Source organism: Eumetopias jubatus, unplaced genomic scaffold (assembly GCF_037043125.1).
Source record: "Eumetopias jubatus isolate StellerSeaLion01/CBP00866 unplaced genomic scaffold, mEumJub1_p1.0 scaffold_11, whole genome shotgun sequence".
NCBI lineage: Eukaryota > Metazoa > Chordata > Mammalia > Carnivora > Otariidae > Eumetopias > Eumetopias jubatus.
The window spans coordinates 33,058,433-33,072,507 of record NW_028274817.1 but is presented as its reverse complement, the minus strand read 5'-3'; the positions used below and the strand labels follow the sequence as shown (position 1 = coordinate 33,072,507).

General features: G+C 36.3%; 1 pseudogene; it reads right to left on the bottom strand.

The window, feature by feature from the left end:
* Positions 1-13,176: 13,176 nt before the first annotated feature.
* LOC114201410 (chromobox protein homolog 3 pseudogene) lies at positions 13,177-13,828 on the bottom strand (annotated as a pseudogene).
* Positions 13,829-14,075: the final 247 nt, after the last annotated feature.

The window sequence follows — 14,075 nt, the reverse complement described above, 5'->3', positions numbered from 1 at the left end:
CTAAAGATAATTATAATTGTATCTTTTTTATATCTAATGTGGGGTTTTGTTTTGTTTTGTTTTGTTTTGTTTTGGTCAGGGGGAAACAAAAGACTGCAGATAGATTATTTGGTATAAGGCTCTTGAATTCCAGGGAGTAGAAGCTATGTCGAGATTTAACATATGTATGTATCGAGAAACATCAGCTGTACCCTGAAGCTTTAAGATTACATTAGAACAAATTTATTCTGAATGGAAGATTCAAAAAAAGGGAATACACTGTGTATATCTTTGGAAATCATTTAAAGTTAACTTTTGGAGAGTTAAAAGTTTTATCATGAATGATATTTTTTTTCCTAGGCCAGACCAGTTGTCTCTTCCTGGCATTTGTGACACTCGTATACCTTAGAACTAACTGGTATTTTTAATAACGGAACTGAAAGTGATTTTTTTTCAATGTAGTACTTTATGTTGCTTTGCTTTTTTGATGGGATGCAAACTGCAAGCTATTTAACATACTCAAAATGCTGCTGGAAAAAGCTGTCATTAGCATTTTGAATGTCTTTAAAAATCCTATCCAGTCTGATGGCATATGTATGGGATGATAATGAGTAAAAGAAATGATTTAACGAATGAATAATGTTTTTCTATTCATAGGTACCATATCTACAGTGACAACTACAGCTAGGTAAATGGTCATGGAATAGTATTATTCGGGCAGGCAGAAAGTCTCGGTGTGGGGTTTGAGGAACAAATTATAACTTGAATTCCTCTGATGTTGTGCCCGTTATGAAAAGTGACACTTACAGGATAAGACAGCCTTGCTGGAAACTCCAGTTTTTACTGGCGAGTGCAAAATGAATTTTTCCATACTGGCTATAAAAAGAAATTTGAGAAATCACACTGTTTAAAAATACAGAGGTGGGAAAGAGTGAAAACCTCAACTTTAAAGGTAAATTCAAAGTGTCATACTCAAAATATATAAATCTAAGTAGGAGGGTAGAGACTTCAATATTATCTTGCTACTGAATCCATGTAGCTTTCTCACCAGGCTAAAAAGCAATAAAGTCAAAATGAAGTGGTAGAATTTAATCAATCAGGAAATACAGGACACTTCCCTTACTATGAGCATGGGGTATATGGGTACAAATGTACCCTGTTGGCAAAATCTAAATGTTATGAAGCAAGGAAGTATTATCTAGGGGTACTTACCTTCAGGAATAATATCAGTACTGTCATCTTTTTTGGCAAGGGGTTATATTCCAGGCTAGTTTGGATTCTTTTTACTTTCATCTTTTAAAGATTTATTTATTTATTTGAGAGAGAAACAGAGAGTGTGAGCAGGGGGAAAGGCAGAGGGAGAGGGAGAGAGAATCCGAAGCAGACTCTGCACTGAGCACGGGGCTCTATCCTACACTCCCGAGATCATGACCTGAGCCGAAACTAAGAGTAGGACACTCAACCGACTGAGCCACCCAGGCGCCCCTGGATTATTTTTAAATGAGAGAATGGAATAAAACAAATGACTGCAACCACTTCAGTTATATGGGAAATGCTGCTCTTTTCCTGTCTCCTGTCATTGTACTGGCAGTTTCAATTAAATGCTGCAACCTTAAAAAGCATATGATCACCGAACTCATTCTAATGACAGATGCTGGAGGCTATATAAGTGGATATCATGATCAGTTATAGGACTTCTTGTTTCAATGGCATGCTCACTTCTGATTATACAAATTGGAATGGCTATACGTTTGCTTAATATGGTTGGAAAAGACCAGGTATCATGTTTATCTATTGTGATGCCATAGTTTTCCCTCAACTTCACAAATACTGAGTAAATGTCAGTGATTTTCCTTTGCAGTTTGGATTTCTCTCCCATTTTATAAGTGTAAGTGTCTACCTCTCTTGCCAAATACGTGATATGTAACAGTAAGGAGTTATTTGTATTGTCAGGCTTTTATCCCTCAGTCAGGCAGCTGACTTTTTTAAATTAGAGAAGTGGTTTAATCTCAAAAAATAGGATAGTTCAAGGTAAATATTAAGAACCAACCTGCTAACCTCTGGTCTAACAGACATGAGAAGAAAAATGTGGCAGTTATAACATTAACTAGATAACTTGTGTTTTCTAAGACCAACTTATTATATATGTTTTTAGGCAATAGCATTTTTCTTTCTTTTTCTTTTTCTTTTTGCTTTGCTTTTTCTATAATAGAAACAAAGTTGGTGCCCCACCCTTGCTGCCATGAAGATATTGATGAACGTTCATAAGGTATCAACATTCTAAACCATTTCTTATGTTTTTCTTATCATTGTAAGTTTAATTTTCATCCTATGATAATGTAGAATATGTTTACCTTTGCATTTGATTGCTTGCGTTTTCATTAAAATTGAAGCATTCAATTCCTATGGAACTATTTCATCATATCGCTGGTTAGAACTTAGACTTGATTATGCCAGTGTCTCCAAATTTAAACATCTATAAAATAGAGAGGTTTGTATAATATCATTCACCTCTGAGATCAATGTAATTCACTTTTCTTGACATCAGCATGGCAAGGAGGAATCTTTTTTTTTTTCTGATGTGTTTCTGCATAATATATCTGTTTACGTACAGCTCATCATGCAGGCCAGGAGACAAATTAAATTTTGTTTCTTCTGAAGACTTGAATATGCAGATTTGACAGTGGTCACATTCTAGAACAAGTAAAGCTCTTTACCAAAATAATTTTCAGGGCAGTTCTTTGTAACAATGTGTTTTTTTTTCTCCCTTCTTTTTTCTGACAAAGTAAAACTTTCAAAAAGTTAAAAACATAATTCAAACAAATAAAAGTTCAATACATGTCAAATTATTTATTGTTGTGGGAACCAGTAAGATGGAGAACTAGTTCTAAGAGAATCTGGAGAGCCAGATATTTAGGAGCAAGTTGATAAGGTTCAGAACACAAAACCCCCAAAATATGACACCTTATTATATTGAATATTTTAATCTGGAGGAGTTTGAAAAAAACAGCAGAAGTGGGAAAGTCATTCTGACCTTCCCACTTCTCTCCCCCCACACCTGGCCCATCTCTACAGAAGCAGATTCTAATATTCTCCTGTAAGAGGTGTGTTCCTTTTACCTGGAGGAAAGGAACATCCTTGTCTTCAAAGACAAGAAGAATCTTAACAAGCAAGTCTTGCTAAATTTCCTCCAATTTAGTACACTTGCTTCATACTTCTTAACCTATCATATTCTCCCACAGCTATCTATTCTCTATCAAGCCTAGAATTAAAATACTCAGGTCTGTTTTTTGGGGACTGCATTTCTTTATGAAAGCTCCCCATGCCACATAAAATTCAATTTGTGTGTTTTTTTTCCTGTTAATCTGTCTTTGCTAGACAAATCAAGCCAGGGACCCTAAAGGGGTTGAGGAAAATTTTTTCAACCCCTGTAAAGTTAATAAAAGTAGGCTAGGATACAATTATTAGGTTAAAAACAAAAGTAGTTTTTTAAGTAGTTAATAAAAATAGGCTTTGGGAGTTTATTTTCTATTGAAGAAAATTTACTTGTATCTCTATCAGAAAAAAATTTACATGTTATCATGTAACTTCACTAACTCTGGGAACTTGAACCAATAGTAAGCAGTGAGTCAAAGTACATAACATTAAATAATCCTTGGTGAGTCTGAAAAACATGGCTTCTATATGGTTATTGAAAAGACAGTATGGAGCTTTCTCAACAAAATTAAAAAGGGAACTATGCTATGATCCAGGAATCAAAATGCTGGGTATTTACCCCCAAAATACAAAAACACTAATTTGAAGAGATACATGCACCCCTATGTTTATTGCAACATTACTTACAATAGCCAAATTACAGAAGCAACCTAAATGTCCATCAATAGATGAATGGATAAAGATGTGGTGTGTGTGTGTGTGTGTGTGTGTGTGTGTGTGTGTGTGTGTGTGATGGAATATTATTCAGCCACAAAAAAGAATGAAATCTTACCTTTTGCAACAATATGGAGGGTACTTGAGAGATAATGCTAAACAAAATAAGCCAATGAGAGAAAGACAAATACGTTATGATCTCACTCATATGTGGAATTTAAGAAACAGAACAAATGAACAAAAGAAAAAAAGAAAGACAAACCAAAAAAAAAAAAAAAAAAAGACTCTTAACTATAGAGAACAGACTGATGGTTACCAGAGGGGAGACAAGTTGGGGGAATGGGTGAAACAGGTGAAGGGGATTAAGAGTACACTTATTTTGAGGAGCTTGGGTGGCTCAGTTAGTTAAGTGTCTGCCTTCAGCTCAGGTTATGATCCCGGGGTCCTGGGATCGAGCCTCACATCAGGCTCCTTGCTCAGCAGGGAGTCTGCTTATCTCGCTCTCTCTGCCCCTCCCCCTGCTCGTGCTCTCTCTCTCTCTCAAATAAATAAATAAAACCTTTAAAAAATACATTTAATTTTCTAAATGTTTCAAAGTCTATCATTCTAACTATGGCTTTCTAAAAAACTCATTTGATCCAATAAGTGAAGTAGATACAGCCACTTTATTTTTTTAAAGATTTTATTTATTTATTTGAGAGGGAGAGAGAGTGCTCACAAGCATGGGGGAGGGGCAGAGGGAGAGGGAAAGCAGACTCCCCACCAAGGAAGGAGCCCGACGTGGGGCTCAATCCCAAACCCTGAGATCATGACCTGAGCCGAAGGCAGCTGCTTAACCAACTGAGCCACCCAGGCACCCCAGATACAACCACTTTTTAAAAGAAATATAAATTAAATGGATAGTTGAATATGGTACCTAATAATCTGAGCATAAAGGCCAAGATAATGACATTGTGTCTTCCTTTTAAATTTGAGTATAATGGATGGTTTTTGTTGTTGCATGACACTTGGGGTTCAGACATTCTTTCAATATCAAATAAATGTTGGTAAGGATTAGTTAAAATTGAATAGTATGACCTTTTGCTAGAAAGTCATTAGAAAAGTATAATCTTTCTTCACAGAATTCAAGAAAGCATACCCATAGTCTCAAATTCTTCCCCCAACATTCTAATCACATGCTTCTCTAGCCCTTACATGCCTCTCTTTTACATTTTCTAAAAAAAATAAACACAGAAATTCAGTTAGGAAAGAATTTTGCCTTCATTTATGTGTTTCTAAGACCTACTGCCATGTTTGATTCATAATAGGTACTGAGAAATGTATATAAATGGGTGGATGGATGGAGGGAGGGATAGACGGATGGATGGCTGGATGGATATGAGTCATGGACATGGAAGGCTCTGTCCCAACCTGAAGCCAGCCTTCCCTTCTCTGAGTTCATAGCAGTGAGAGCCTTGTCCTCTTTCTTTACACATATAGCTGTATTAAATATAAAGAATATGTTGGCTAATCCTCACACCTTTATGATTGTTTTTCTTATCTTCCCCTTTTCTAGCCTCCCTCCCTCCCTCCCTTTCTTCCTTCCTTTTCTATCATTATTTATTCATTTGCAGTGCTAGGTCTTCATTGTTAAGAAATAGTTAATCTGACCCAAAATAATAACTCTCATAATACCAGGATACCAGATGTTTTAGTTTAACAATTTTGTGGGGTTTAATGTAGAAGCAAGAAGATGATGAAATAAAGAATGGGGGATACAAGCAATCTAAAATGCAGGGAGAGGAAGAATTCCCCTAGTTGTGCTGAGGACTGAACAGAAAATGCTGGTGAGGAGCTCTGATGATAAGCCACCTGTCTGCAATTTGCCGAAGGTTGACTTTGTCCATATCAAGCTGATTTTACACGGAAAACCATTTCAAGGTGTTATTGCCGGTGCATGGTATCCAGAATATTCCAGAATATGTAGCTACCATTTTATTTGAGACACTTCAAGCTCACCAACTTTTTAATCCCTTCATAAGAATCCTAACATTTGGGACTGCAGATACTGAAAATGAAATAACTAAAGAAAAAGTTTTTTTTTAAGTTTTTATTTAAATTCCAGTTAATTAACCTACAGTGTAATATTAGTTTCAGGTGTATAATATAGTGATTCAACACTTCCATGCAACACCCTGTGTTCATCACAAGTACACTCCTTAATCCACATCACCTATTTCACAACCCCCCCACCTCCGCTCTGGTAACCATCAGTTTGTTCTCTATAGTAGAGAGTCTACTTCTTGGTTTGCCTCTCTCTTTTTTCCCTTTGCTCAGTTGTTTTGTTTCTTAAATTCCAATATGAGAGAAATTAGATGGTATTTGTCTTTCTCTGACTTACTTGTTTCACTTAGCATAATACTCTCTAGCTCCATCTATGTTTTGAATTAGTATTTTTGTATTTATTGGGCAAATACCTAATAGTGCAATTTCTGGGTCATAGGGTAGTTCTATTTTTAATTTTTTGAGGAATATCCATACTGTTTTCCAGAGTAGCTGCACTAGTTTGCAGCCCACTTTTGAGGAAACTCCATACTGTTTTCCAGAGTAGCTGCCCTAGTTTGCATCCCACCAACAGTGCAGAAGTGTTCCCCTTTCTCCACATCTTTGCCAACACCGGTTGTTAAAGAACAAGATACTGACCAGGTTTAGGCTTTCTCCTTGTTTGGGCCTTCATTTAGTTGGCTATAGCACTTTGATTACCAGAGCTACTATAAAGTTAATTTAGTCAGTTTCTGATTGTTTCTTTAGTGTTTCCGTGCTGAAGCAAGAGCCTAAAGCTTGTTGGTCTGCCATTCTGCTGATGTCCCACTCTACCTCCAGTGTCTTTTATAATTACATAATTTTCCTTTACAGTTTTCTTAGTTTTTTCATGTGGCTTTGAATGAATGTCTGGGAACACTCGCTTTCAGCCTGAAGGACTTACTTAGTATTTCTTGTAAGGCAGGTAGCTGGCTGAATTCTCTGTTTCTGTCTATCCGAGATTTCCTTCCTTTCACCTTTAATTTTGAAAAATAGGTTTGCTTGATATGGAAGTTCGTGGTTAAAAGTTTTTTATTTTGACTACTTTGAATATGTTGTCCTGCTGCCTTCTGGATTCCATTGCTTCTAATGAGAGGACACCTGTTTATCTTAATGTGGTTTCTTTATATGTGATTATTCTTTTCTTTTCACTTTTTCAAACGTTCAATTTATTTTACTGATTGATAAGCATTGTCGCCTATTTACTTGCAGTGCCTTTGTTTCAGGGACTTGGCAGTTTAATGAAATCTAGGTAAGTTCTTTTTTTCTCTTGCTGCATTCAAGCTTTTCATTAACTTGTATTCATCATTTTTACAATGAGGTATCTATCTTTGAATTTCTTTGCATTTATTCCACATGGAGTTCACTGAGCTTTTTGAATGTGTATATTACAGTTTTACTTTAGGGGCGCCTGGGCGGCTCAGTCGTTAAGCGTCTGCCTTCGGCTCAGGTCATGATCCCAGGGTCCTGGGATTGAGCCCTGCTTCAGGCTCCTTGCTCAGTGGGAAGTCTGCTTCTCCCTCTCCCACTCCCCCTGCCTGTGTTCCCTCTCTCGCTGTCTCTCTCTCTGTCAAAAAATAAATCAAATCTGAAAAAACATTTTACTTTAAATTTGGAAAATTTTTATTTTTATTTTTTTGAAGATTTTATTTATTTATTTGGCAGAGAGAGAGAGCACAAGCAGGGGAAGCTGCAGGCAGATTGAGAGGGAGAAGCAGGCTCCCTACCAACCGGGGAGCCTGACATGGGGCTCGATCCCAGGACCCTGGGATCATGACTTGAGCCAAAGGCAGCCACTTAACCAACTGAGCCACCCAGGTGCCCTAAATTTTGAAAATTTTTAGCCATTAATTTGTCAAATATTTTCCTTGTCCTGTCTCTTTCTCCTCTTCTTTTTTTAAGATTGATTGATTGATTGATTTGAGAGAGAGAGAGAGAGCGTGTGCACAAGTGGGGGCAGGAGCAGAGGGAGAGGGAGAGAGACTCTCTAGCAGACTCCCCACTGAGTGAGGAGCCTGATGGGGGCCAGTCTCATGACCCCGAGATTATGACCTGAGCCAAAACCAAGAGTTCGATGCTAAACTAACTGAGCCACCCAGGAGCCCCTCCTCTTCTGACATACCCATTACACAGGTGTTGCTGCACTCAGTGGTGCTCCACATTTCTCTAAGACTTGGTGCATTTTTCTTTATTCATTTTTCTCTGTTTCTTAGACTGAGTAATTTCAACTGATCTATTCTCCAATTCCCTGATTCAAATCCAATTCAAATCTACTGTTGAGCCCCTGAATGAATTTTCATTTCAGTTGTTGTACTTTTGAGCTCCAGGATTTCCATTTGGTTCTGTTTCATAATTTCAATCTCATTATTGATATTCTCTATTTTCTGAGACTTTATCATTATGCATTATTTTACTTTTAAGCATACTTCCATTTCATTCCTTGAATATCGTTATACTGGCTAATTTAAGGTCTATTTGTTGTTGTTGTTAAATCTAAATCTGTTCACATTCACAGGCAGTTTCTGTTGTCTTCTTTTTTCCCCCCCCTGGGTATAAGTCAGACTCTCCTGGGTTTTGTTGTTGCTGTTGTTTGCATGTCTCGTGATTTTTTTTGTTGGAAACTGGACAATTTAGAGAATAATATCATAACAACTCTGAGTTCTGGTCTCCCCACTTCCGGGGCTTCTTGTTGTCATTTAATTGTTTATTTGTGTATTGACTGGCCAGACTATTTTAGTGAAGCCCATCTGCACCCCCTGCCCCCCATCATGGAGCCTTTGATTTTGCTCATTGGAGGTGCAGTCTTGGGCATGGGTGCAGTCATTATGGAATAACAGAGTTTTCACTGGGCCTTCGTTTACTATATTTTTCTCTTACCACACTCAGTTGTTAAGCTAAGAAATTGGTGGCTGATTGCTTTATTGTTTTTAACAATATCTAGGACATAAATTGCTCCACAGACTGACCCAATGAAATTCAGGCTCCTTTACAAGTATGGCTTTTGAAGTCATTGTTTGTAATTTGTTCTGAACCTAGGAAGGCTCTTACCTGGGCCCTTCCCTGGTTCTCTCTGGTGCACTAGCTGGCTTATGGCTGAGTTATATTTCTAACGAAACTACCTGTCTCCTCTTTAATTGTTTTTCACCACAACTTCCATTGTTTTTGAGAGAATCCTTAGGCTAGACACCTTTGCTCTGTGACAAATGAAATAAGTTCCTTTTGGGAGAGCTTCGGCCTGCCTCAGTCCATAGGCAAAATCTTAGACATTTGGCCCTTGGAGCTAGGGGTGCGGACAGTGGCAGACTCCTTTCTGAATTTAACTCCTGCTTTAGTTGATGAGCACTCAGCCAGGGGTGTAGGAGAGCTGTAGAGTCTGGCATTCTCAATTGGCCTCTCATCAGTGGGGAACTTTGCTTTATGAAGGAACCACAATGAGGGTGATCAGTCAGGGCCCCAGTATTCTCATTGCACTGCATCCAAGGAGAGCCTATGCCCTATGATTGGAGGTTAATGGAATAAAAGGGAACTCCTACATCTTGGCAACAGTTAGCCTCTGCAAATTGCAGCTGGGGCAGGATGAGCAAGTCTGAAGTCCTGTCCCTCCTGGGAGATTCCATAGCTCTCAAACTTTAAGCTGTGGGAGTGAGTGAGAGAGCCCTGTGTTTTGGGCTACAGCCATTTGGCTGGCTACTATTTATCATTCTGAGGCCAGGTATCGTCTGTCACGCTGAGCTGGGAGGGGAGAGAAAAGGAAGTGGCTTTTCATTCATTTGCCACACATTCTCACTATTCTTACTGAGTTTTAGCTCATTTTCTTTTTTAAAAATTTTGTTTATATTGAGATTATAACTGGCATACAACATTGTGTAAGTTTAAGGTAAACAACATGTTAGCTTGATACGTTTTTATATTGCAATATGATTCTCACCATATCATTAGGTATCACCTTTATCATGTCCCATAATTATCCTTTCTTCTTTGTGGTGAGAACACTTAAGATCTAGTCCAGTCTCTTAGTAACTTTGAGGTTTATAATACAGGATTGTTGACTATAATCACTCTGCTGTATCTTAGATCTCCAGAATGTTTACTTATCTACTAGTTGCAAGTTTGTGCCCTTAACATCACCCTCATTCCCCCATCCCCTAGCCCCTGGCAGCCACCATCCTACCTTCTGTTTTTATAAGTTTGGTTCTTTTAGATTGTACATCTAAGTGATATACAGTACTTGTCTCTGTGTGACTTAGCTCAGCATCATACCCTCAGTGTCCATCAATGTTGTCACAAATGGCAGAATTTCCTTCTTTCTCATGAGTGAATATCCCATTGTGTGTGTGTGTGTGTGTCACATCTTCTTTATCCATTCATCCATTGAGGGACACTTAGCTTGTTTTGATGTCTTGGCTATTGTGAATAATATTGCAGTGACCAGCTATCTGCAGCTAGCTCTTTGATATCCTGTTTTCATTTTCTTTGACTATATACAACCAGGAGTGAGATTGCTGGGTCATATGATAGTTCAAATTTTTCATTTTTGAGAATCTGCCATACTGCTTTCTATAATGGCTGTACCAAAGTTCATTTTCCTGATAACTGTTTCTTCATTTGCTCTGTGACCCTAATTTGGACCATTTCCAGAGACTTTAAGTGGTTATTCATAATATTCACCAGTTTACCTAGGGAGCAGGTTTGAGGAACTTCTCATGTTATAATGTCAGAAAAGTTTTTCCCATTTTTATATCGGATTATTTGATTTTTATCATTGAGTTATAAGGTTGTTTTAAAAAAATACATATGTATTTATATACACATATGTGTATATGTGTATATAAGATATACGTAAAATATATAAAATACCACTCCATTATCAGATAATCGTTTTGCAAATAATTTTCTCCAAGTCTGTGGCTCTCTTTACTTTCCTTGACAGGGACTTTTGAAGAGCAAGAGGTTTTAATTTTGATGAAGTCCAAATTATCATTTCTTAATGGTTTCTTGTTTTTGTTTACACCCTATCAAGGAAACTTTGCATAACCAAAGATCACAAAGATTTTATCATGTGCTCTTCTAGGAATTTTTTACTTTGTAGCTTTACATTATGTCTATAACCCATTTAAGTTGATTTTTTTTGTAAGATATGGGTTGAAGTTTATTTTCTTGGTGCTATTGTAAATGGTACTTTTTTGTTTTCCAATTGCCTATTGTTTATTTCTAACATATGGAAATAAAAGTTTATTTTTGCTTATATACCTTATATCCTGCCACTTTGCTAAACACACTTATTAGTTCTAGTAGTTGTGGCAGATTCTTTAGGGGATTTTCTACAAAGACATTTGTCATCGGCAAATAAAGATTTTTATTCCTTCCTTTATAATGTGTATGAATTTACTTTTACTGTGTCTTTGGACTGGCTAGGACCTCCATTATGATGTTGAATAGGAATTGTGAAAGCAGATGTCCTTTTTATTATTTCTGATCTTGGGAAAAGACCCTTCAGTCTTTTACTGCTAAGTATGATATTGACTGTAATAGATACCCTATGTGCAGATGAGGAAGCTATCTTTTACTCCTTTTATTAGAGTTTTTATCATGAATGGATATTTAATTTTGTCAAGTACCTTTCTACATCTGTTAAGATAATAATCATTTCTTTTCTTTATTAGTGAATAGTGTATATAAAATTTATTTTTTCATATTAAAACAATGTTTTGTTTCTGAAAAAAGCTATACTTGGTCATAATATAATATATATTGTATAATGTATATAATATATAATGGCCAAGTGTAATACATATTTTTTCTGAATCCAATTAGCTACTATTTTGTGAAGGAATTTTGAATCTGTGTTCCAGAGGAATACTTTTTCTCCAATGGTTTTGTCTGATCTTTTTCATTTTGGCTTCAATAGCCTTAAATAATGAGGTTAGAAGTATTTGATGTTCTCATATTTTCTAGAAGGCTTTATATATACCTGACATCATTTACTTCATAAGTATCAGTATATTACCAGGAGTACCATCTTTGCTTGGAGTTTTTACTCTTGGAAACTTTAAAATTAAAATTTCAATTTATTTAATATATTAGGATCTCATATATAGTTGCATTTTTGAGTAAGTTCTGATAGTTGGTGTCTTCTAGGGAATTGATCCATTTAATCTAAGTTATCAAACTTTTTGGCACAAAGTTGTTCATAATATCCCTGTATTATCTTTTTAATAACCATGGGATCTACAGAGATATTCCTTCTTTCATTCCTGATACCCGTAATTTGTATCTTTGTTTGTTGTTGTTATTGTTGTTGTTGTTTTGTTAGTCTACATCAAGATATACTAGATTTATTGACCTTTTCAAAGACTCAGACTTTAATTGATTTTCTCTCTTGTTTCTGTTCTCAATATAATTGATATCTGCGGTCATCCACCCTATTCTCTTCTTTCTGCTTTATTTAGTTTGTTTTTCTCTTCTTTTCCTAGTTTCTTAAGTTGGAATGTCAGAATGTTGATTTGAGATACTTTTTCCTTTCCAATATAAGCATTTAATGCTCTGAATTTCCCTTTAAGTGTTACTTTAGCTGCCTCCCGCAAATTTTGATATGTTGCATTTTCATTTTTATTCAATTCAAAATATTTATCTAATTATTCTTGTGATACTCTATTTGATTCATGGGTTACTTTAAAGTGTATTATTTAATTTGCAAATATTTCAGGCTTTCCAAATAACTTTCTTTTATTACTTTCTAGTTTATTTCTGTTGCAGTCTAGGAAAGCATGTTCATGGCCTCAATTGTTTTATTTTTTTATTATTTTTTTAACTTTAAGTGATTTATTTCTTAAGTTGCTGAAAATGATAGCATCCCAGAAACACGGGCTTATCCATGGTTATAAGTGCTGTTTTTGTTTTGGTGAATGTTAAAAAACAAAAACCATTTATGTATGTATTTTAAGTATACACACAAAAACCCCCTAAATAAACAAAAAATCCAGAATGTTCCATGGCATATAGGAGTTAAACACAAATTCTGACCGAGTAACAACTATGAAGATTTCCCCCAACATTTAAAAAAGGTGTTCTCTAATGCAGGGGGATAATATACCATGGTCTCAAATATTTTTTTCTGATAAAGGAAGCAACTACAGAAAGCTTTTATTTGTTCAAAGTAACCAGTGCTATAGATGCAAAAAAACCCAACAACTCCCCCAGTACTACTTTAAAACAAACATATCAAACTTGATTTTCATTAGAATGTTATTTCCTCACACTAATAAATCAAAAAACAAAGACCCAGATTATACATACATACATATATATATATATGTATATATGAAGCAACACAAACAATTTTTGAGCTTCATCTTCTGGACAAGAATGCCCGGTTAGTCTCTCTTCATAAAAAGCAATTACAATCTGAGAACACTTCATATTTGCCTCTTTTGCCAGCACCAAGTCTGCCTCATCTGAATCTTTCCATGTCATGAGAAACATTAATTCTCCACTGCTGTCCGTGGCACCAATTATTCACTCAGGATCAAGACCTCTGGCAAAGCCTCTTGGTTTATCAGCAGCATCTCTTTTCTTCTTTGATTTGCGATCATCAGATTCACTGTCAGATAAAGATTTTCTTTTTGTACCATCTTTTTCTTTACCAGCTTTTTGAGAATTAAGAAATGTTTCAATTAACTCTGGACAATCTAAATTTTCTTCAGGTTCCCAAGTATTGTCAACATCTGTAAATCCCTTCCACTTCAGGAAATACTCCACCTTCCCATTCTCTACACATTGGTCCAGTACTTTTTCCACCACAAATTCTTCAGGCTCTGCCTCTTCTACTTTTTTACTCTTTCCATTTTGTTTCTTTCCCATTTTTTGCAATGTAGTTTTATTGGAGGCCATTTTTTATTGCAGACTTGAAGAGCTATTATTCACCACCTCCGAGCTGCTCCGGGTCCCGTGCCTGCAGCGTCTCTGGCCCTGCGTGCCTCCCATGGTCTCAATTGTTTTAAATATGGGGACATCTGTTTTATGGCCCAGAATATAGTCTATCTTCATGAATGTTACAAGTGCTACAAGTGTTACTTTAAAAGATTGTGTGCATTGCTTTTGTTGGGTAGAGGGTTCCATAAACGTCATTCAGGTCAAGTTGATTATCAAGGTTGTTCAAGTGTTCT